Genomic DNA, 23,985 nt, shown 5'->3' with positions numbered 1-23,985 from the left:
CTATTTCGCTAGAACTCTGTTTTTCCTATCGAATGAGTACAAGAAATCACCCATTTACCGATTTCAGCTATCCAATAAAGTGGTCAGAATTTAGCAATTTTGCCAATTTCACACAAATTTCAAAAGATGCCAATTTCCAAATAGGGTCCAGAATAAACAAGAAAGACATTCCTGGCACTAAAATAACATTTCCTCTGTTCATTAATCATGTCCCCAGGCCCCTCTTACATTTCTTTTGCTTTCCACTTTGATTTTTTATTCTCACAAAAGTAATAAGATTTACTGTTATGCAGACTACTGCATTAGTGTCGAAATGGTATAAATAATATCGCCACACTTGTGAAAGAATACTAGACTCACCAGTTGACGTGTATTGGACGCTTGGCATGATTTGTTTACTTTTGAACTTTGGTAAAAATCGAACATTTCTGCTACTTTGAGCTCAATATCAAGGTACTTTTCATTGTAAAACCAATCAAAATCATCTCAATTTCTGTAATATGTCTTCCATTCTATACAATGAGACCAGGAAAACTAGAATACAACAATAAATACCATACGAAAATACAGTGCAAAGTCGCTGTTTTAAACCAAAAACTTGGTCAAAGTTTTTTTTTTCTCATTATGCACTGTGTGCTGCAGGATTTTTTTTATACTGTGCACACTGACCACAGACCCATTCTTTCATATGTAGGCCTACCAGCTTTCTCTTGCTAGATTTGAGGGTGCTAGAATTTATGCATACTAGTACGTCAAAAACCCTGGCGCGTAAGCCATACTTGTACGGCTGAAACCCCGAAAGGGTTAATAACATAGAAACATGATATACAGTGGACCCCCAGTTTACGATATTATTTCATTCCAGAAGTATGTTCAGGTGCCAGTACTGACTGAATTTGTTCCCATAAGGAATATTGTGAATTAGATTAGTCCATTTCAGACCCCCAAACATACACATACAAACGCACTTACATAAATACACTTACATAACTGGTCGCATTGGGAGCTGATCGTAAACCAGGGGTCCACTGTATACTCTAGAATGAATAAAATATGTCATTACATATGTGAGGAGTAAATGGTGATGTTGTTGGGTTTTTAAGGACCACTCAGAGAAGCTGCACATATTAGGGTAGTGAAGCATGACACTTACCTTTATTGAAGACTCTTGTTGGTGTATGGAAGACAGGAGGGGAGAGGATGGAGAAGTTATACTGTTGTTTGGAAGGGGAATCCCCTTCCATAAAGAGAGCTCTTGCAGCTCTACCCTCTACCACAATTACTACCACTCTCTACCATCAGTACCACCATCACTACCACCCTCTACCACCATCATTACCACCCTCTACCACCATCATTACCACCCTCTACCACCATCATTACCACCCTCTACCACCATCATTACCACCCTCTACCATCTTCATTACCACCCTCTACCACCATCACAACCACTACCACCCTCTACCACCATCACAACTGCTACCACCATCACAGCCACTGCCACCCTCTACTACCACCACTTTCATATTTTTCTACAAACTTTTCCTTTAATTCTTTCGTGTTTCTCACCTTTACCAAAGGACTGGCACTAGAAGCTTTGTTTGGTGTCATGGTGGTTTAGTTTATTTAGCAGTCACACAGAATAAACAAGTGCAAGAAACAATGAATTATGAAATAATTCATATCAGCTCGCAGAGTAATGTTCACTTAACCAAAAACAAAGCGATACTGCCTCAGAATGGGTGTGTGGGAGGTTGTGTGAGCATACCTGCACCGTACCACTGACAAGAACGGAGGAGAGCAATGACAACTAAGCTGCCAGTATTTTTACCGTAACCCCAACGAGAATGGAGGAACACAACGAAAACTTAGGTAATATTTTTACAGAAAAAAACAGCCAAAACTGAAATGGGCAAAAACAGAGCCCAATGAAAAGGGAGGGCTCACTGTATAATCCCCTCCAGGTTAAGTGCTCCCGATTAAAATAATTATAATAAAAACACTGGAGTTTTTAGAAAGAGGTTTAGACTGATAGAAAATGAGACTTCAGTGGAACCTTGGTTGTCTACTGCATTACTTGTCAAACAAATAAGTTTTCGATTGAGGAATTCAATAAGAAGTGTCCTAGTTTTCGCATGTTCTCTTGGTTGTCAACCAACAACACGAACGGCTCAGGCCACGTGCCCATTAACTTGCCTACTGTAAACATCTCTTGAACTTTTGTTGTGCATCTTGTGAATTTTTTTGTTATTAAACAGTTATTAACCCTTTCAGGGTCCGTCCCGTAGATCTACGGCTTTACGTTCAGGGTCCAAACCATAGATCTACACCATGAGCTCAGCTCACTCTGATAAACTGTGAGTGGTAAATTTGGGCCTAGATATGAGAGAATACATCTATGTGGTATGTGTGCACCACATAAAACAAATCCTGCAGCACACTGTGTATAATGAGAGAAGAAAACTGAGACGGTGATTTTCGATTAACCCTTTGACTGTCGCGGCTGTATATATACGTCTCACGAGGTACCGTGTTTGACATATATATACTCATAAATTCTAGCGGCTTCAAATCAAGCAGGAGAAAGCTGGTAGGCCCATATGTGAGAGAATGGGTCTGTGTGGTCAGTGTGCACTATATAAAAAAAATCCTGGAGCACGCAGTGCATAATGAGAAAAAAAAAACTCCGACCATTTTTTTTAATTAAAATGTCGACTTTGTGGTCTATTTTCGTATAGTATTTATGGTTGTATTCTCGTTTTCTTGGTCTCATTTGATAGAATGGAAAGAATATTATAGAAATAGAGGTGATTTTGATTGGTTTTACTATAAAAAGAACCTTGAAATGGAGCTCAAAGTAGGGGAAATGTTTGATTTTTGCCAATGTTCAAAAGTAAACAAATGATGCCATTGTCCAATAAATGTCCAACTAGCCAATATAATATGCAGTCATGAAAGGGTTGATGTTATTTATACAATTATTACAGTATTGCAGTAGTCTGCATAATAGTAAGTCTTCTATTTTTTGTTTGAATAAAAATTCAAAATAGAAAGCAAGAGTAATATCAGAGGGGCCTGGAGACATGACAGATGAGCAAAGAAAATGTTATTTTAGAGCCAGGAATGTCTGCATTGTTCATTCTGGGCCTTATTTTGAAATTGTCATATTTTTTAATTTTCGTGAAATTAGCCAAATTGCAAATTTCTGACCACATTATTAGGTAGTTGAAATCGGTAAATGGGCAGTTTCTTGTACTCAATCGATAGAAAAAATGGAGTTCTAAAGAAATAGCTATGAGTTTGGTCAACTGGAACAATGGAATTAGCCGAAAATAGGGCTCAAAGTGGGCGAAATCGCCGATTTGTAAACAGCGCCGAGGTCGCTGACTTCGTGAGAGCATAATTCCATCAGTTTTCCATCAAATGTCGTTTTTTTGGTGTCATTACGATCGGGAAAAGATTTTCTATCATTTCCTAAGAAAAAATAATTTTTTCTTTTTAAATTTTGCGACACTAGGAGACACCTCAGGATCGGGGGTTGCGACAGTCAAAGGGCTAAAACAGCGACTTTGCAGTGTTTTTTCGTATGCTTTTTATAGTTGTATTTGCGATTTCTTGGTCTCATTTGATAGAATGGAAGACATATTACAGAAATAGAGATGATTTTGATTGGTTTTAGCATTGTAAATGGCTTGAAACTGAGCTCAAAGTAACAGAAATGGTAAATTTTTGCCGATGTTCAAGAGTAAACAAACGACCTCACACGTCTAATACACGCCAGCTGGTGGGTCTAATATACATTCACGAATGTGGTGATGATATTTATACAATTATTACAATATTGCATAACAGTAAATCTTCTATTTTTTGGTGTGAATAAAAATTCATTATGTGAATAAAAAATAAAAATGGAATTTATTTGTAAAGCCTCAAAACGTAACTAATGAACAGAGGAAATGTTAGTTTAGTGCCAGGAATACCTACATTGTTTATTCTGGACTCTATTTTGAATTTGGAATATTTTGAACTTTGTGTTAAATTGGCCAAATTACCAATTTCCGATCACTTTATTTTGTAGTTGAAACAGTTGACTTGGCGATTTCTTGTGCTCAATCGATAGAATGGAAGTAATACTAGCGAAATAGCTAAGAATTTGGTCGACTGGAATAATGTAATTGGCCTAAAATGGGAGTCAAAGTTGGCAAAATTGCCGATTCGTAAATATCACTGATATGTCAAAATTTGCGAGAGCATAATTTCGTCAAATTTTCATCAAATTTCGTACTTTTTGTTTTATTACCTTCAGAAAAAGATTCTCTTCCATTTCATAAGAAAACATAACAATTTTTTTTTTTAAATTCTTGGACACTGGGGGCACCACTTCAGATTTTGGCCTTGGACCCTGAAAGGGTTAAACAGTTATTAACCCTTTGACTGTCGCAAGCCCCTTTCTGAAACTGTCATTCTATGTCACAAAATTTTTGGAAAAAAAAAATTATTTTTTCTTATGAAGTGATAAAGAATCTTTTCCCTTTAGTTATGACACCATTTAGCGGTCTCGGATACATATATGCATCGGCGATTTTGCCAACTTTGAGCCCTGCTTTTGGCCAATTCCTATGTTGCAGTCAACCAAACTCGTAACTATTTCTTTAGAACTCCATTTTTTCTATCAGTTGAGTACAAGAAACTGCCCATTTACTGATTTGAACTACCCAATAAAGTGGTCAGAAATTGGCAATTTGGCCAATTTCATGCAAATTAAAAAAGATGCCAACTTCAAAATAAGGTCCAGAAAAAACAATGTGGACATTCTTGTCACTAAATAATTTAAATAATTATTTTCTCTCGCTTTTTACACAGGAAGACACTAACAATATCCCAGTAATTAATTTTTATAGTGGACCTGAAGAGGATAAGTTATGTAACATCACAGTCACTAGTGAAATGGTTATGAAACAAGTAGACCGTCTGGAACAAAATAGATCACTGGGTCCTGATGACCTTTTTTTAAGGGTTCTTAAGGAATACAAAATGGAACTTTGTGAACCATTAACTAATATTTTTAATTTATCCGTTAAAACAGGTGTAGTGTCTCATATGTGGAAGATGGCTTATATAATTCCTATTTTTAAAGCAGAGGACAAGTCGTTACCTTCAAATTACCGCCCAATAAGCCTAACCTCAACTGTGGGCAAATTACTAGAGTCAGTTATAGCTGAGTTTATAGGAAGTCATCTGGATATGCATAATCTGATTAATGATACTCAGCATGGATTCACGAGAGGCCGTTCTTGTCTAACTAATTTATTAACTTTCTTCAGTAAAGCTTTTGAGGCTGTTTATCACGACAAAGAATTTGATACAGGTAGTAGGCTGGTAGACAGCAGCCACCCAGGGAAGTACTACCTTCCTGCCAGATGACTGTGAAACAGAAGCCTGTAACTGTTTTGCATGATGGTAGGATTGCTGGTGTCTTTTTCTGTCTCATAAACACGCTAGATAACAGGGATATCTTGCTACTCCTACTTACACTTTGGTTACACTTCACAGACACGCACATGCATATATATATACATACATCTAGGTTTTTGTCCTTTTTCTAAATAGCTCTTGTTCTTCTTTATTTCTTCTATTGTCCATGGGGAAGTGGAAAAGAATCTTTCCTCCGTAAGCCATGAGTGTCGCATGAGGCGACTAAAATGCCGGGAGCAATGGGCTAGTAACCCCTTCTCCTGTAGACATTTACTAAAAAAGAGAAGAAGAAAAACTTTATAAAACTGGGATGCTTGAATGTGCGTGGATGTAGTGCGGATGACAAGAAACAGATGATTGCTGACGTTATGAATGAAAAGAAGTTGGATGTCCTGGCCCTAAGTGAAATAAAGCTGAAGGGGGTAGGGGAGTTTCGGTGAGGGGAAATAAATGGGATTAACCCTTTGACTGTCGCGGCCGTATATATACGTTTTACGAGGTGCCGTGTTTGACGTATATATACTCATAAATTCTAGCGGCTTCAAATCAAGCAGGAGAAAGCTGGTAGGCCCACATGTGAGAGAATGGGTCTGTGTGGTCAGTGTGCACCATATAAAAAAAATCCTGGAGCACGCAGTGCATAATGAGAAAAAAAAAACTCTGACCGTTTTTTTTAATTAAAATGCCGACTTTGTGGTCTATTTTCGTATAGTATTTATGGTTGTATTCTCGTTTTCTTGGTCTCATTTGATAGAATGGAAAACATATTACAGAAATAGAGGTGTTTTTGATTGATTTTACTATAAAAAGAACCTAGAAATGGAGCTCAAAGTAGGGGAAATGTTTGATTTTTGCCAATGTTCAAAAGTAAACAAATGATGCCATTGTCCAATAAATGTCCAACTAGCCATTCTAATATGCAGTCATGAATGGGTTGATGTTATTTATACAGTTATTACAGCATTGCAGTAGTCTGCATAATAGTAAGTCTAATATTTTTTGTTTGAATAAAAATTCAAAATAGAAAGCAAGAGTAATATCAGAGGGGCCTGGAGACGTGACTGATGAACAAAGAAAACGTTATTTTAGAGCCTGGAATGTCTGCATTGTTCATTCTGGACCTTATTTTGAAATTGTCATATTTTTTAGTTTTCGTGAAATTGGCCAAATTGCAAATTTCTGACCACATTATTAGGTAGTTGAAATCAGTAAATGGGCTATGAGTTTGGGCGACTGGAACAATGGAATTAGCCGAAAATAGGGCTCAAAGTGGGCGAAATCGCCGATTTGTAAACAGCGCCGAGGTCGCTGACTTCGCGAGAGCATAATTCCGTCAGTTTTCCATCATATTTCGTTTTTTTGGTGTCATTACAATCGGGAAAAGATTCTCTATCATTTCATAAGAAAAAATAATTTTTTTTTTTTTTTAAATTTTGCGACACCAGGAGACACCTCAGGATTGGGGGTTGCGACAGTCAAAGGGTTAAATCTGGAGTATCTGAGAGAGTTAGAGCTAAGGAAGGGGTAGCAGTGATGTTGAAGGATCAGTTATGGAAGGAGAAAAGAGAATATGAATGTGTAAATTCAAGAATTATGTGGATTAAAGTAAAGGTTGGATGCGAAAAGTGGGTCATAATAAGCGTGTATGCACCTGGAGAAGAGAGGAATGTAGAGGAGAGAGAGAGATTTTGGGAGATGTTAAGTGAATGTATAGGAGCCTTTGAACCAAGTGAGAGAGTAATTGTGGTAGGGGACCTGAATGCTAAAGTAGGAGAAACTTTTAGAGAGGGTGTGGTAGGTAAGTTTGGGGTGCCAGGTGTAAATGATAATGGGAGCCCTTTGATTGAACTTTGTATAGAAAGGGGTTTAGTTATAGGTAATACATATTTTAAGAAAAAGAGGATAAATAAGTATACAAGATATGATGTAGGGCAAAATGACAGTAGTTTGTTGGATTATGTATTGGTAGATAAAAGACTGTTGAGTAGACTTCAGGATGTACATGTTTATAGAGGGGCCACAGATATATCAGATCACTTTCTAGTTGTAGCTACACTGAGAGTAAAAGGTAGATGGGATACAAGGAGAATAGAAGCATCAGGGAAGAGAGAGGTGAAGGTTTATAAACTAAAAGAGGAGGCAGTTAGGGTAAGATATAAACAGCTATTGGAGGATAGATGGGCTAATGAGAGCATAGGCAATGGGGTAGGTTTAAAAATGTAGTGTTAGGGTGTTCAGCAGAAGTTTGTGGTTACAGGAAAGTGGGTGCAGGAGGGAAGAGGAGCGATTGGTGGAATGATGATGTAAAGAGAGTAGTAAGGGAGAAAAAGTTAGAATATGAGAAGTTTTTACAAAGTAGAAGTGATGCAAGGAGGGAAGAGTATATGGAGAAAAAGAGAGAGGTTAAGAGAGTGGTGAAGCAATGTAAAAAGAGACCAAATGAGAGAGTGGGTGAGATGTTATCAACAAATTTTGTTGAAAATAAGAAAAAGTTTTGGAGTGAGATTAACAAGTTAAGGAAGCCTAGAGAACAAATGGATTTGTCAGTTAAAAATAGGAGAGGAGAGTATTAAATGGAGAGTTAGAGGTATTGGGAAGATGGAGGGAATATTTTGAGGAATTGTTAAATGTTGATGAAGATAGGGAAGCTGTGATTTCGTGTATAGGGCAAGGAGGAATAACATCTTGTAGGAGTGAGGAAGAGCCAGTTGTGAGTGTGGGGGAAGTTCGTGAGGCAGCAGGTAAAATGAAATGGGGTAAGGCAGCCGGGATTGATGGGATAAAGATAGAAATGTTAAAAGCAGGTGGGGATATACTTTTGGAGTGGTTGGTGCAATTATTTAATAAATGTATGGAAGAGGGTAAGGTACCTAGGGATTGGCAGAGAGCATGCATAGTTCCTTTGTATAAAGGCAAAGGGGACAAAAGAGAGTGCAAAAATTATAGGGGGATAAGTCTGTTGAGTATACCTGGTAAAATGTATGGTAGAGTTATTATTGAAAGAATTAAGAGTAAGACGGAGAATAGGATAGCAGATGAACAAGGAGGCCTTAGGAAAGGTAAGGGGTGTGTGGACCAGGTGTTTACAGTGAAACACATAAGTGAACAATATTTAGATAAGGCTAAAGAGGTCTTTGTGGCATTTATGGATTTGGAAAAGGCGTATGATAGGGTGGATAGGGGGGCAATGTTGCAGGTGTATGGTGTAGGAGGTAGGTTACTGAAAGCAGTGAAGAGTTTTTACGAGGACAGTGAGGCTCAAGTTAGAGTATGTAGGAAAGAGGGAAATTATTTCCCAGTAAAAGTAGGCCTTAGACAAGGATGTGTGATGTCACCGTGGTTGTTTAATATAATTATAGATGGGGTTGTAAGAGAAGTAAATGTGAGGGTCTTGGCAAGAGGCGTGGAGTTAAAAGATAAAGAATCACACATAAAGTGGGAGTTGTCACAGTTGCTCTTTGCTGATGACACCGTGCTCTTGGGAGATTCTGAAGAAAAGTTGCAGAGATTGGTGGATGAATTTGGTAGGGTGTGCAAAAGAAGAAAATTAAAAGTGAATACAGGAAAGAGTAAGGTTATGAGGATAACAAAAAGATTAGGTGATGAAAGATTGGATATCAGATTGGAGGGAGAGAGTATGGAGGAGGTGAATGTATTCAGATATTTGGGAGTGGACGTGTCAGCGGATGGGTCTATGAAAGATGAGGTGAATCATAGAATTGATGAGGGGAAAAGGGTGAGTGGTGCACTTAGGAGTCTGTGGAGACAAAGAACTTTGTCCTTGGAGGCAAAGAGGGGAATGTATGAGAGTATAGTTTTACCAACGCTCTTATATGGGTGTGAAGCATGGGTGATGAATGTTGCAGCGAGGAGAAGGCTGGAGGCAGTGGAGATGTCATGTCTGAGAGCAATGTGTGGTGTAAATATAATGCAGAGAATTTGTAGTTTGGAAGTTAGGAGGAGGTGCGGGATTACCAAAACTGTTGTCCAGAGGGCTGAGGAAGGGTTGTTGAGGTGGTTCGGACATGTGGAGAGAATGGAGCGAAACAGAATGACTTCAAGAGTGTATCAGTCTGTAGTGGAAGGAAGGCGGGGTAGGGGTCGGCCTAGGAAAGGTTGGAGGGAGGGGGTAAAGGAGGTTTTGTGTGCGAGGGGCTTGGACTTCCAGCAGGCATGCGTGAGCGTGTTTGATAGGAGTGAATGGAGACAAATGGTTTTTAATACTTGACGTGCTGTTGGAGTGTGAGCAAAGTAACATTTATGAAGGGATTCAGGGAAACCGGCAGGCCGGACTTGAGTCCTTGAGATGGGAAGTACAGTGCCTGATGGTGAAAGTTTTTCTTTTTCGGGCCACCCTGCCTTGGTGGGAATCGGCCAGTGTGATAATAAAAATGATAATAATAACTTCTTCAATTTCTCTATCCCCTCCTCCGGAGCAGTTTCTTCAGGCCTGGCCTCTTGCTGTTGAAGATGATCTAGCAGCTCATCAGTCGTTAGTTCATCATTGTCCTCATTCACCAACTCTTCCACATCCTCCCCACTAACCTCCAACCCCAAGGACTTCCCCAATGCCACAATGGATTCCTCAACTGACATAGGATTCCCAGGGTTAGCCTCAAATCCTTCAAAATCCCTTTTGTCTACACATTCTGGCCAGTTTCTTCCAAGCAGAGTTCAAGGTCCTCTTAGTCACTTCCTCCCAAGCCTTACCTATAATGTTTACACAATTGTGGATGCTAAAGTGATCTCTCCAAAACTCTCTTAGAGTCAATTGAGTTTCTGAGGTCACTACAAAGCACCTGTCAAACATAGCTTTTGTGTACAGTTTCTTGAAGTTGGAAATGACCTGCTGGTCCGTGGGCTGCAGGAGAGGAGTGGTATTAGGAGGTAAAAACTTCACCTTAATGAAGCTCATTTCCGCAGAAAGTCGCTCTGCCACATCTGAAGGATGACCAGAAGCATTGTTTAATACCAGGAGGCACTTAAGGTCCAATTTATTTTCCAGGAGGTAATTTTTCACAGTGGGGGCAAATTCATGGTGTAACAAGTCATAGAAAAAGTCCCTAGTGACCCATGCCTTACTGTTTGCCCTCCACAGCACACACAAAATAGCCTTGAGGACATTGTTTTTCCTGAACACTCTGGATCACCACTAGCATTAGCACACATCAACAGAGTAAGCCTGTCTTTCATAGGCTTATGTCCTGGGAGTGCCTTTTCCTCTTGAGTAATGTAGGTCCTGCTTAGCATTTTCTTCCAAAACAGGCCTGTTTTGTCACAATTAAACACTTGTTCAGGTTTCAGTCCTTCACTGTCTTTGTACTCCTTGAATTCCTGCACATGTTTTTCAGCCGCATTGTGGTCCGAACTGGCAGCCTCACCATGCCTTATCACACTATGTATGCCACTACGATTCTTAAATCTCTCAAACCAACCTTTGCTGGCCTTAAATTCACTCACATCACCACTAGTTGCAGTCATTTTTCTAATTAAATCCTCATGCAACTTCCTAGCCTTTTCACATATGATTGCTTGAGAGATGGTATCTCCTGCTATCTGTTTTTCATTTATCCACACCAATAACAGTCTCTCAACATCTTCTATCACTTGCGATCTCTGTTTCAAAAACAAAATTGCACCTTTGGCAAGAACAGCTTCTTTGATTGCCGTTTTCTTGGCCACAATAGTAGCGATGGTTGATTGGGGTTTTGTGTACAACCTGGCCAGCTCGGAGACAAACACTCTACTTTCATACTTAGCAATGATCTCTTTCTTCATATCCATAGTAATTCTCACCCTTTTTGCTGTAGGGTTAGCACTAGAAGCTTTCTTGGGGCCCATGGTGACTTATTTTGCACGTGCAATCGCTGAAAAGGCTGTGATAATATGAAATGTTCCGATTGTATGCTTGGAAGCAACTGCGGTGGCTGGCTTGTAAACACTGGCACCCATGGAACAAGTGAGGCGGGCTCATGCCGCACGTGGACACGTCTCAAACGAATCGCGTTGAGCGAGTTTTTTAGCGCTAGCCGAGGCAAAATTTTAGCGATGAAATGTATCACTAGGCGGATTTAACGGTATGCGATGCGTTCATTAGGTGAGGGTCCACTCTACAGTAGGGCTCGACTTATACGGCAGGTTAGGTTCCAGGCTACCGCCGTAGAGCGGAAATCGCCGTAAAGTGCAACACCCTTTTTTTCCCACTTATAAATGCATACAAATACTAGATAATAAGTTTACACTAACATATATCAAGTTAGGAATAGAACTAGGCATCTAAGTGGCAAGTGGTTCACAGTTCAGGAAGAAGGAAGATGAGGAGAGTTAATAGAGAAGATGTGAAGGTAGGAAATCGATTCTCTGTTTTCTAAGACGAGTGTACTTCAGTGGTTAGTGAGGTTGAAGGTACCACTGACTCCCCTGGTAATCAAGGTAAGAATATTTTAATAGTAGGCGATTCTCAGGTAAGATATATGGACCGTGCATTTTGTAACAGAGACAGAAAGGTCATACAAAGAGTGTGTGTTCCTGGACCTGTTGTTGGTGACATAGTCAGCAGGTTGGATAATATTATGGCAGGTAATGGGCACAAGCCCATTATCTGTCTTGGTGCTGGAGGTAATGACATTGGGAAGGGCAGGAGAGACGAGCTGCTGGATAAGTACAGGTCAGCCATAGAAGTAGTTAGGTCTAAGGGAGGGATCCCAGTCATATGTAGCATCTTGCCTAGAAAGGGAGGGGGCAATGAATGGATGTCTAGGGCAATTGGTATAAATTGCTGGCTAGACAGGTACTGCAAGGAACTTGCAATCCCATCCATTGATAACTGGGACCTATTCTTTGGCAAAAGTGGTATGTATGCAAGGGATGGGGTTCATCTCTCTGGGGATGGAGTGGTTGCATTAGCCAATTCAATTGAGAGGGTAATTGATGACTTGTCTAGGAATTTAAACTGATAGATTATAGAGGTATGGGTGTTTGTGGGAAACAATCAGGCTGCAGCATTAGGGTTAAAAACAGCAGTTATTACCGGGATACCTCAGGGATATGTTTAAAAGACAATATTCAAAATAAAGTTGCTAGTAATGGCAAATCAATTGATCAACAAACAAAGAGGGATAGTAGAGGGCAACGAGTGACTAGCTCCCTTAAGGTTTACTATACAAATAGTAGGAGTCTAAGAAATAAGATAGATGAGCTAAGATTACTTGCAAGTGTAGGTAATATAGATATTATTGGTATAACAGAGACCTGGTTCAACCTGGAAGATAGAGAAATGCCTTCTGAATGCAACATACAGGGTTTTAAACTATTCCACACTGACAGGGTCAACAGGAAGGGTGGTGAGGTGGCAATGTATGTCAGAGAAAATTTAAATTGTTGTCTTAGACATGATATAAGATTAGAGACATCGAACACAGAATCTGTTTGGCTACAGTTTCTTGAGGGACATGACAAATTAATTTTGGGTGTGATTTATAGGCCCCCAAACCTTGATAGGGAGGGCAGTAAGCTGTTATGGGACAAAATTCATAAGGCATCTAGATATGAAAATGTTGTTATAATGGGGGATTTTAACTTTAGACAAATTGATTGGAACAATATGACAGGAAATCTTGAGTCTAGTGACTTTCTTGATACGGTTCAGGATTGCCTTTTAGAACAGGTTGTGACAGAACCAACTAGAGGAAACAATCTGCTTGACTTGGTTCTTGCCAACAAAGATTCACTAATTAATAATCTTGAGGTTAATGATGAGCTTGGGGAAAGTGATCACAAATCACTTAGTTTTAATATATCATGGAATTACCCAGATGACTGCAATCGAATCTCTCCCAGATTTTTGCTTGGCCGACTTCATGGGACTGAAAAATTACCTGGGTTGGCTACATTGGGATGTCCTGACTATGGGTCAGGTAGGTGATCTTGGTTGCCAATATGACGTTTTTCAGAGCATAGTTCTAGCTGCCCCGACAACTTTTGTTGTGAGTAGGGAAATTAGATCTAAGAAAAATGATCCCAAATGGATGAACAATAGATTAAAACATCTCATTGGTCAAAAGATAGGCATATCAAAAGAGGGGATGGGCAGTTAAGAAATCAATATACAGTAGGGCCCCGCTTTACTGCGTTTCGCTTTATGGCGTTCCACTAATACGGTCATTTCAAATTATGACCAAAACTCGCTATACGGCTCCACCCACCTGACTTTCTAATACGGTCACCATGCCCCACCAGGTTTGTTTACATTCTCTGTGGGATCCTTAAGCGCTAAGTCTCTCCATTATGTCTGGAAACTCCAAAATTTTAAGTGTTTTTAAAAGTTATTTCATATTTTATATATACTCTGATAATTATACTTATGTATACCTGTACTTAAATAAACTTACATACTGTGCTGGCATGCAGGTACACATTAAAATCAGTAAGAGTGTTTTATGTCTCCAGACATCATATTAGTAATGATAATAATAATCACAGAGTCTCATTTAAATGTCGTGTATTACGTTAATATACACATTTTCGTTAATCCATCTATGATATTTTTCAAAATTATATAATAAACACGATGCATAGCATATAAATATGATAAATACACCCCACATTAGAATAAATAAACATAAATATGAGATGTGGTAGCAGACAACTTGCACAAGTGACACCATATTAGAATTTTTTTTTATTATTATTATCACACTGGCCGATTCCCCCCAAGGCAGGGTGGCCCGAAAAAGAAAAACTTTCACCATCATTCACTCCATCACTGTCTTGCCAGAAGGGTGCTTTACACTACAGTTTTTAAACTGCACCATTAACACCCCTCCTTCAGAGTGCAGGCACTGTACTTCCCATCTCCAGGACTCAAGTCCGGCCTGCCGGTTTCCCTGAACCCCTTCATAAATGTTACTTTGCTCACACTCCAACAGCACGTCAAGTATTAAAAACCATTTGTCTCCATTCACTCCTATCAAACACGCTCACACATGCCTGCTGGAAGTCCAAGCCCCTCGCACACAAAACCTCCTTTACCCCCTCCCTCCAACCTTTCCTAGGCCGACCCCTACCCCGCCTTCCTTCCACTACAGACTGATATACTCTTGAAGTCATTCTGTTTCGCTCCATTCTCTCTACATGTCCGAACCACCTCAACAACCCTTCCTCAGCCCTCTGGACAACAGTTTTGGTAATCCCGCACCTCCTTCTAACTTCCAAACTACGAATTCTCTGCATTATATTCACACCACACATTGCCCTCAGACATGACATTTCCACTGCCTCCAGCCTTCTCCTCGCTGCAACATTCATCACCCATGCTTCACACCCATATAAGAGCATTGGTAAAACTATACTCTCATACATTCCCCTCTTTGCCTCCAAGGACAAAGTTCTTTGTCTCCACAGACTCCTAAGTGCACCACTCACCCTTTTCCCCTCATCAATTCTATGATTCACCTCATCTTTCATAGACACATCCGCTGAAACGTCCACTCCCAAATATCTGAATACATTCACCTCCTCCATACTCTCTCCCTCCAATCTGATATCCAATCTTTCATCACCTAATCTTTTTGTTATCCTCATAACCTTACTCTTTCCTGTATTCACTTTTAATTTTCTTCTTTTGCACACCCTACCAAATTCATCCACCAATCTCTGCAACTTCTCTTCAGAATCTCCCAAGAGCACGGTGTCATCAGCAAAGAGCAACTGTGACAACTCCCACTTTATGTGTGATTCTTTATCTTTTAACTCCACGCCTCTTGCCAAGACCCTCGCATTTACTTCTCTTACAACCCCATCTATAAATATATTAAACAACCACGGTGACATCACACATCCTTGTCTAAGGCCTACTTTTACTGGGAAATAATTTCCCTCTTTCCTACATACTCTAACTTGAGCCTCAATATCCTCGTAAAAACTCTTAACTGCTTTCAGTAACCTACCTCCTACACCATACACCTGCAACATCTGCCACATTGCCCCCCTATCCACCCTGTCATATGCCTTTTCCAAATCCATAAATGCCACAAAGATCTCTTTAGCCTTATCTAAATACTGTTCACTTATATGTTTCACTGTAAACTCCTGGTCCACACACCCATTGCCTTTCCTAAAGCCTCCTTGTTCATCTGCTATCCTATTCTCCGTCTTACTTTTAATTCTTTCAATAATAACTCTACCATACACTTTACCAGGTATACTCAACAGACTTATCCCCCTATAATTTTTGCACTCTATTTTATCCCCTTTGCCTTTATACAAAGGAACTATGCATGCTCTCTGCCAATCCCTAGGTACCTTACCCTCTTCCATAGATTTATTAAATAATTGCACCAACCACTCCAAAACTATATCCCCACCTGATTTTAACATTTCTGTCTTTATCCCATCAATCCCGGCTGCTTTACCCCCTTTCATTTTACCTACTGCCCCACGAACTTCCCCCATACTCACAACTGGTTCTTCCTCACTCCTACAAGATGTTATTCCTCCTTGCCCTATACACGAAATCACAGCTTCCCTATCTTCAACAACATTTAACAATTCCTCAAAATATTCCCTCCATCTTCCCAATACCTCTAACTCTCCATTTAATAACTTTCCTCTCCTATTTTTAACTGACAAATCCATTTGTTCTCTAGGCTTTCTTAACTTGTTAATCTCACTCCAAAACTTTTTCTTATTTTCAACAAAATTTGTTCATAACATCTCACCCACTCTCTCATTTGCTCTATTTTTACATTGCTTCACCACTCTCTTAACCTTATATTAGAAATAATAATAATAATAATAATGATAATCACCGAGTCTCATTGAATGTCATATATTTCTTTAATATACACATTTTCATTAATCCATCCATGATATTTTTTTCAAAATTATATAATAAACATGATACATAACATATAAAGATAATAAATACACCCCACAACAGAATAATTAAACATAAATATGAGATGTGGTAGCCAGATAACTTGTACAAGTGACGCCAAGAATAACATTTTCTTTAATCTAACATAAGAGAAAATGGGTTACTGGGGGTAACTGTAAGTTTATTCAGGTATACATAAATACAGTTACATAGATTATCATACATAACATCATATGTGTAGAGAACCTAGGATAACCCAAAAAAGTCAGACAGAGTGACTTATTTCCATTGCCTTCACTCAGAGCGTCATTTCTTCTAAAAATGATGTTACATGAGAATGGGAGTGTTCTTCTTTATTTATTCTACCGTGTCAATGTAGAGACAACTTGTACACATTGTAACTTTTACATAAACCAGACGTGTACACTTTGTTTACAAAACTTACCTTCGCCTGGTTTGTTTACATAACTCTGCGCCTGTCCTCTCTCATGCACTCATTCTTTCTCTCTCTCATTTATTCGTTTTATCTCATTTACTTACTCCTGACCCTACATTAAATATTTTAAGGTAAGTAATGAGTGAACTGTATATACATATTATCGCTCTGGGGTGCTTGAATATCATGGAATATATGTGTGGGTGGGGTGACCTGGTATGGTAGCCCGGCTGACTACCATACGTACCACACTTGATTTCTTACAATAAATTCTACTTGTCTCACCCTAGATTAAGACTATATATATTTTAAGGTATGTAATGAGTGCACTATGTGTGTATTGTACTTTTTTATTGTTTTTTGATGCCTAGTTCTATTGCTAACTTAATATATGTTAGTATAAACTTGTTATCTATTATTTGTATGCATTTATAAGTGGAAAAAAAGGGTGTTCCACTTTACGGCGGTAGCCTGGAACCTAACCTGCCATATAAGTGGGGCCTTACTGTATTCAATTAAAGAGAGAAATAAAGAGAGGAATAAGAAAAGCAAAAAGGGATTATGAGGCTAAGGTTGCAAGGGATTCAAAGATTAACCCTAAAGGATTCTTTCAGGTATACAGAAGTAAGATTAGGGACAAGATTGGCCCACTTAAGAGTAACTCTGGTCAGATCACTGACAGTGATAAGGATATGTGTGAAATTCTAAATACCTACTTCCTCTCAGTTTTCACCCAGGAAAATGCTAGTGATATTCCTGAAATAATAGATTATGTAGAACAGGATGATGATAAACTATGTACGATTGCGGTAACTAGTGACATGGTCCTCAGACAAATAGAGAAACTAAAACCTAACAAATCCCCAGGCCCTGATGAACTGTTTGCAAGGGCATTAAAGGAATGTAAAGAGGAACTTAGCATACCTTTGGCTAATCTTTTTAACATATCACTGCAAACTGGCATAGTGCCTGATAAGTGGAAAATGGCAAATGTAATACCTATTTACAAGGCAGGTGACAGGTCCTTGGCTTCGAACTATAGACCAATAAGCCTTACCTCCATAGTGGGAAAATTTATGGAATCAATAATTGCTGAAGCAATTCGTAGCCATCTTGACAAGCACAGATTGATTAATGAATCTCAACACGGTTTTACAAAGGGGCGTTCCTGTCTTACGAATTTACTAACTTTTTTCACTAAGGTGTTTGAGGAGGTAGATCATGGTAATGAATATGATATTGTGTATATGGACTTCAGTAAGGCTTTTGATAGAGTTCCACACCAGAGGCTATTGAGGAAACTTAAGGCATACGGAATAGGAGGAAAATTTTTTTCCTGGGTAGAGGCATGGCTGACAAATAGACAGCAGAGAGTTTGCATAAATGGGGAGAAATCAGAATGGGGGCACGTCACAAGCGGTGTTCCTCAGGGGTCAGTGTTGGGCCCGTTGTTGTTCACAATTTACATAAACGACAGATGAGGGAATAAATAGGGACATAAGCAAATTTGCTGATGACACCAAAATAGGCCGTCCAATTCATTCTAATGAGGACACTAGAGCACTCCAGGATGATTTGAATAGACTGATGCAATGGTCGGAGAAGTGGCAGATGCAGTTTAATATTGACAAATGCAAAGTTCTAAATGTTGGACAGGTAAATAACCATGCGACATATAAACTAAATAATGTAGATCTTAATACTACTGATTGCGAAAAGGATTTAGGAGTTCTGGTTAGCAGTAATTTAAAACCAAGACAACAGTGCATTAGTGTTCGCAATGAAGCTAACAGAATTCTTGGCTTCATATCTAGAAGTATAAATAATAGAAGCCCTCAGGTTGTTCTTCAACTCTATATATCCTTGGTTAGGCCTCATTTAGACTATGCTGCTCAGTTCTGGTCACTGTATTACAGAATGGATATAAATGCTCTGGAAAACGTACAAAGGAGGATGACAAAGATGATCCCATGTATCAGAAATCTTCCCTATGAGGATAGACTGAGGACCCTGAATCTGCACTCTCTTGAAAAGCGTAGAATTAGGGGGGATATGAGGTGTATAAATGGAAAACAGGAATAAATAAAGGGGATGTAAATAGTGTGCTGAAAATTTCCAGCCAAGACAGGACTCGCAGCAATGGTTTCAAGTTGGAAAAATTCAGATTCAGAAAAGATATAGGAAAGCACTGGTTTGGTAATAGAGTTGTGGATGAGTGGAACAAACTCCTGAGTACAGTTATTCAGGCTGAAACGTTGTGTAGTTTTAAAAATAGGTTATATAAATACATGAGTGGGTGTGAGTTGGACCTGTCTAGCTTGTGCTGCTTGGTCTGGTGCAGTGCTCCATCCTTGAGTGGAGATGATCAGACTGGGTGGGTCATTGGGCTAATCCGGGGGAGGGGAAATGGACCTGCTCCGCAAGGGTCAGTAGGCCTGTTGCAGTGTTCCTTCTTTCGTATGTTCTTAAAATATTTATAGTCTTAATCTAGGGTGAGACAAGTAGTATTTATTGTATGAAATCAAGTGTGGCATGTATGGTAGTCAGCTGGGCTACCATACCAGGCCATTCCACCCACACATACTACTCTATGATATTTAAGCATCCCAGAGCGATAAAATGCATATACAGTTTACTCATTACTTACCTTAAAATATTTGTAGTCTTAATGTAGGGTCAGAGGTGAGTAAACGAGATAAAATGAATAAATGAGAGAGAGAGAGAGAGAGAATGAGTACATGAGGGAGGACAGGTGCAGAGTTATGTAAACAAACCAGGGAAACACAAGTTTTGTAAACAAACAAAGTGTACACGTCTGGTTTGTGTACAAGTTGTCTCTACATTGATACGGTAGAATAAATAAAGAAGAAAACTCCCATTCTCATGTAACACCATTTTTAGAAGAAATGACACTCTGAGTGAAGGCAATGGAAATAAGTCACTCTGTCTGACTTTTTTGGGTTATCCTAGGTTCTCTACACATATGCTGTTATGTATGATAATCTATGTAACTGTATTTGTGTATACCTGAATAAACTTACATACATGCAAAATGAATAATTTTCTAGTTACCCCCAGTAGCACATTTTCTTTTATGTTATACTAGAGAAAATGTTATTCTTGCCGTTACTTGTACAAGTTATCTGGCTACCACATCTCATATTTATGTTTATTTATTCTATTGTGGAGTGTATTTTTCATCTTTATATGTTATGTATCGTGTTTATTATATAATTTTGAAAAAAATATCATGGATGGATTAATGAAAATGTGTAAATTAACTTAATATATGACATTTAATGAGACTCGGTGATTATTATTATTATTATTTCTAATATGGCATCACTTGTGCAAGTTGTCTGGCTACCACATCTCATATTTATGTTTATTTATTCTACTGTGGGGTATATTTATCATCTTTATATGTTATGCATCGTGTTTATTATATAATTTTGAAAAAACATCATAGATGGATTAATGAAAATGTGTATATTAACTTAATATACGACATTTAACCCTTTGAGGGTCGACAGTCCCTCTCAGAGACTTGTTCTCAGGGTCGGCCAAATTTCAAAAAAAAAAAAAATTATTTTTTCTTATGAAAAAATTAATTTTTTTTCTAAACATTATAGGATAAACAAAAAACTTTTACCATCAATACTTACCGAAATATGGAGGTGTGAAGTTTGCAGAAAATGAGCCACGCTTGGCAACAGCGGCGACTGCTGCTCACCCGGTAAACTTTGGTTTACTTGTATTTGAAGGTTTGTTGTTTTTTTCACTATTTTATTTTTTCACATAACTAATGTGGCCTGTGAGACTAAAGTAAGGTGCAATATAGATATATACACTCGTTGTATACAACACAATAAGCACACAAACATAATTATCAATATATTGTTTACAAAACTTGTTTACAAAAACAATACAAAAAATTTTTTATTACTATTGTTCTATAATATGTATACCAATGTACAGTCACCGAACATATTCCTAGAAGTTCTGCAGCTTGTGTAACTCTTTGAAACATGTTTTCATACACAATGGTGTTTTACACTCCTCACACATACAACAAGTGTTGCAGTTGTGTTGTGTAGTTATCCTAGGTAAATGGTCGTGTGTCATCATTCCTTCCTTAATAATTTCCTGCATTCCTTTCCTGCATTCCTTTCTTGCATTCCTTTCCTGCATTTGTTTCCTGCATTCCTTTCTTACCTCTCTTCCTACATTCCTTCATCTGTCCTTCCATACTTTTTTCCTTCCTTTCATCTCGTCCTTCCTTCAATTCCTGCCTTCCCTTCTTGCTTCTGGTTTCTATAATATATATGCACATATATAGTCAATAGATACTTTCATATAACTGCTATTATATTCATTCAGCAAGCTTGTCTTGTGTGTGAGTGTGTGGCTTATAATTGTTTTGAGTCAGGAGTCAGGAGATGTGAGTAAACATGATGATGACAGTCTTGTGGCTCTCTCTGAGACAGAGAGCTAGATGGATAGACAGGGAGATTGACAGACAGACAGAAATGTTTGTGTACCAGTAAAAACAAAGGGAGGGCGATGGTCATCTAATCTTTTCTTATCAGCTGCACCCTCGTTTACCCTCATCAAACGTCAGCTCTTATCAGATGTTATCTTCCCTTATCTTGTCACTGTCATGGGGTGAACTTTTTTTTTTTCTTGCTTCAAGGGAACAATATTATTACATTTTCTTCTTCTTCTTCCCCATCCTCCTCTTCCTCCTCCTCCTCTTCTTCCTCTTCCTCCTCCTCTTCTTCCTCCTCCTCTTCCTCTTCCTCCTATTCTTCCTCCTATTCTTCCTCCTACTCTTCCTCCTCTTCCTCCTCCTCCTCCTCCTCCTCCTCCTCCTCTTCCTCCTCCTCCTCCTCCTCCATTCTTGGAACAAGTTTGAAGAGTTTGTAGTTCATAATCACTATCACTATCATCACAAATGCTCACATCTGAGTCTGGGATTTGGGAAAATAGGAGTTTCCTCTTTGATTCTTGTACAACTGAACGTGAACAAGACGGCCCAGCACCAGAGGTGGAAGGTTGTGGGTTGTCTGGGTTTTCCTCAATATTACCCATATTATGGTCATTAGTTTTGGTCAAAACCTCACCAGAACCTTGAAACTCATCTTCACTGTCACTTCCATCTGTATTAGAACTGTCACTGGGGAACAAAAGTGTCCCAATTCGCCGAGGAGTGAGGAACTTTTTACCGCCAGGCATGGTGGACATTGTGTACTATGATGGCATTCCCACAATGCACCACTGGGTCCCATATTTTTTTCCTACTGCGCACACCCACCACACAGACCCATTCTCTCACATCTAGGCCTATCAGCCTTTTCCCGCGAGATTTGACAGCGTTAGAATTTATGTGTACTAGCACGTCAAAAACCATTGAGCGTAAGCCGTACTAGTATGACCGAAACCCTCAAAGGGTTAAATGAGACTTGGTGATTATTATTATCATTGCTAATATGATGTCTCAAGATATAAGACACTCTACTGATTTTAATGTGTACTTGCATGCCAGCACAGTATGTAAGTTTATTTAGGTACAGGTATACATAAGTATAATTATCAGAGTATATATAAAATATGAAATAACTTTTAAAAACACTTGAAATTTTGGAGTTCGCAGACATAATGGAGAGACTTAATGCTTACGGATCTCAGAGAGAATGTAAACAACCCGGGTGGGGCGCATTGACCGTATTAGAAAGTCAGGTGGGGGAGCCGTATAGTGAGTTTTGGTCATAATTTGAAATGACCGTATTAGCGGAATGCCATAAAGCGAAACGCCGTAAAGCTGGGCCCTACTGTATATATACACACCCCTCTGGGTTTTTTGCTATTTTCTTTCTGGTTCTTGTTCTTGTTTATTTCCTCTTATCTCCATGGGGAACTGGAACAGAATTCTTCCTCCATGAGCCATGCATGTTTTAAGAGGTGACTAAAATGCCAGGAGCAAGGGGCTAGTAACCCCTTCTCCTGTATAAATTACTAAATTTTAAAAGAGAAACTTTCGTTTTTCTTTTTGGGCCATCCTGCCTCGGTGGGAAACGGCCAGTTTGTTGAAAAAAAAAAAAAAGTTCAGAAGTATTCTCCTGTTCAGTTTATGGCCCTTAAACATACTCATTGCTAAACATATGTCACTGGTCATGCAGTAGTGACATAACTGGAGTTTGCCCCCCCCCCCCCCACCATCCCCTTGCCCTTAACCCTTTGACTGTTTCAGGGCCCTGTCTGAAACTGTCATTCTATGTCGCCAAATATTCGAAAAAAAAAAAATTATTTTTTCTTATGAAAATGTTAGGAATATTTTTACTAGTGTTTTAAGCCTAAAAAAAAATTTTTGCCATCAGTACTTACCGAGATATAGAGCCGCAAAGTTTGCAGAAATCGACGTGCGTATGGCAACAGCGGCGACTGCCGCCCGCCCGGTATTCTTTTATTTACTCTAATTCAAAGGTTTCTTGCATTTTTTCAATATTTTTCTTTTCCAGGTAACTTATGTGGCCTGTGAGACCAATGTAAGGTGCATTGTTCAAATATACACTCATTATTTACAACACAATAACAGAACAAACTTTATCACTATTAGTTTGTGTATACACTTTGTTTACACAAACAAACAATACAAAACAATGTTTATTACTATTGTTCCATAATATATATACATATGTACAGTCACTAACCACGTTCCTAGAACTGCTGCAGCTTGTGGAACTCTTTGAAACATGGGTATATGCAGAGGGGCACTTCACACTCCTCACACATAAAACGAGTGTCTCTGCGTGTTTGTGGGCGTTTTGTGGTATGCATACATACATAACACCTCTTCTGAGCATTTTTCTTGGCAGTAGTAGGAGGCAGTTGTATGGGGTAGTGATCACCAGGCCTCAAACGAGATGACGTCTGTGGGCGCTGGTCTATTGCAGGAGTTGCTCCTTTGTACTTTGCAATTATTTGTCTGATTACTGACAGGCAAAATTCACCATATTTTGGTGTTTTGTTGGTCTTCAACTTGTATATGTTATAAGCATTTAGCATAGAGATATCAACAAGATGGAAAAAAAGTTTGATATACCACTTATAACTCTTGCGTACACAGTCTGCAAACCCAATCTGCATGTCACATTTGTCCACTAAGCGCATATTGAGGTTGTAGTCCATGACAGCTGCA

This window comes from Cherax quadricarinatus, unplaced genomic scaffold, assembly GCF_038502225.1.
Source record: "Cherax quadricarinatus isolate ZL_2023a unplaced genomic scaffold, ASM3850222v1 Contig645, whole genome shotgun sequence".
NCBI lineage: Eukaryota > Metazoa > Arthropoda > Malacostraca > Decapoda > Parastacidae > Cherax > Cherax quadricarinatus.
The sequence above is the reverse complement of the archived record's forward strand: the minus strand, read 5'-3'. Positions refer to the sequence as shown.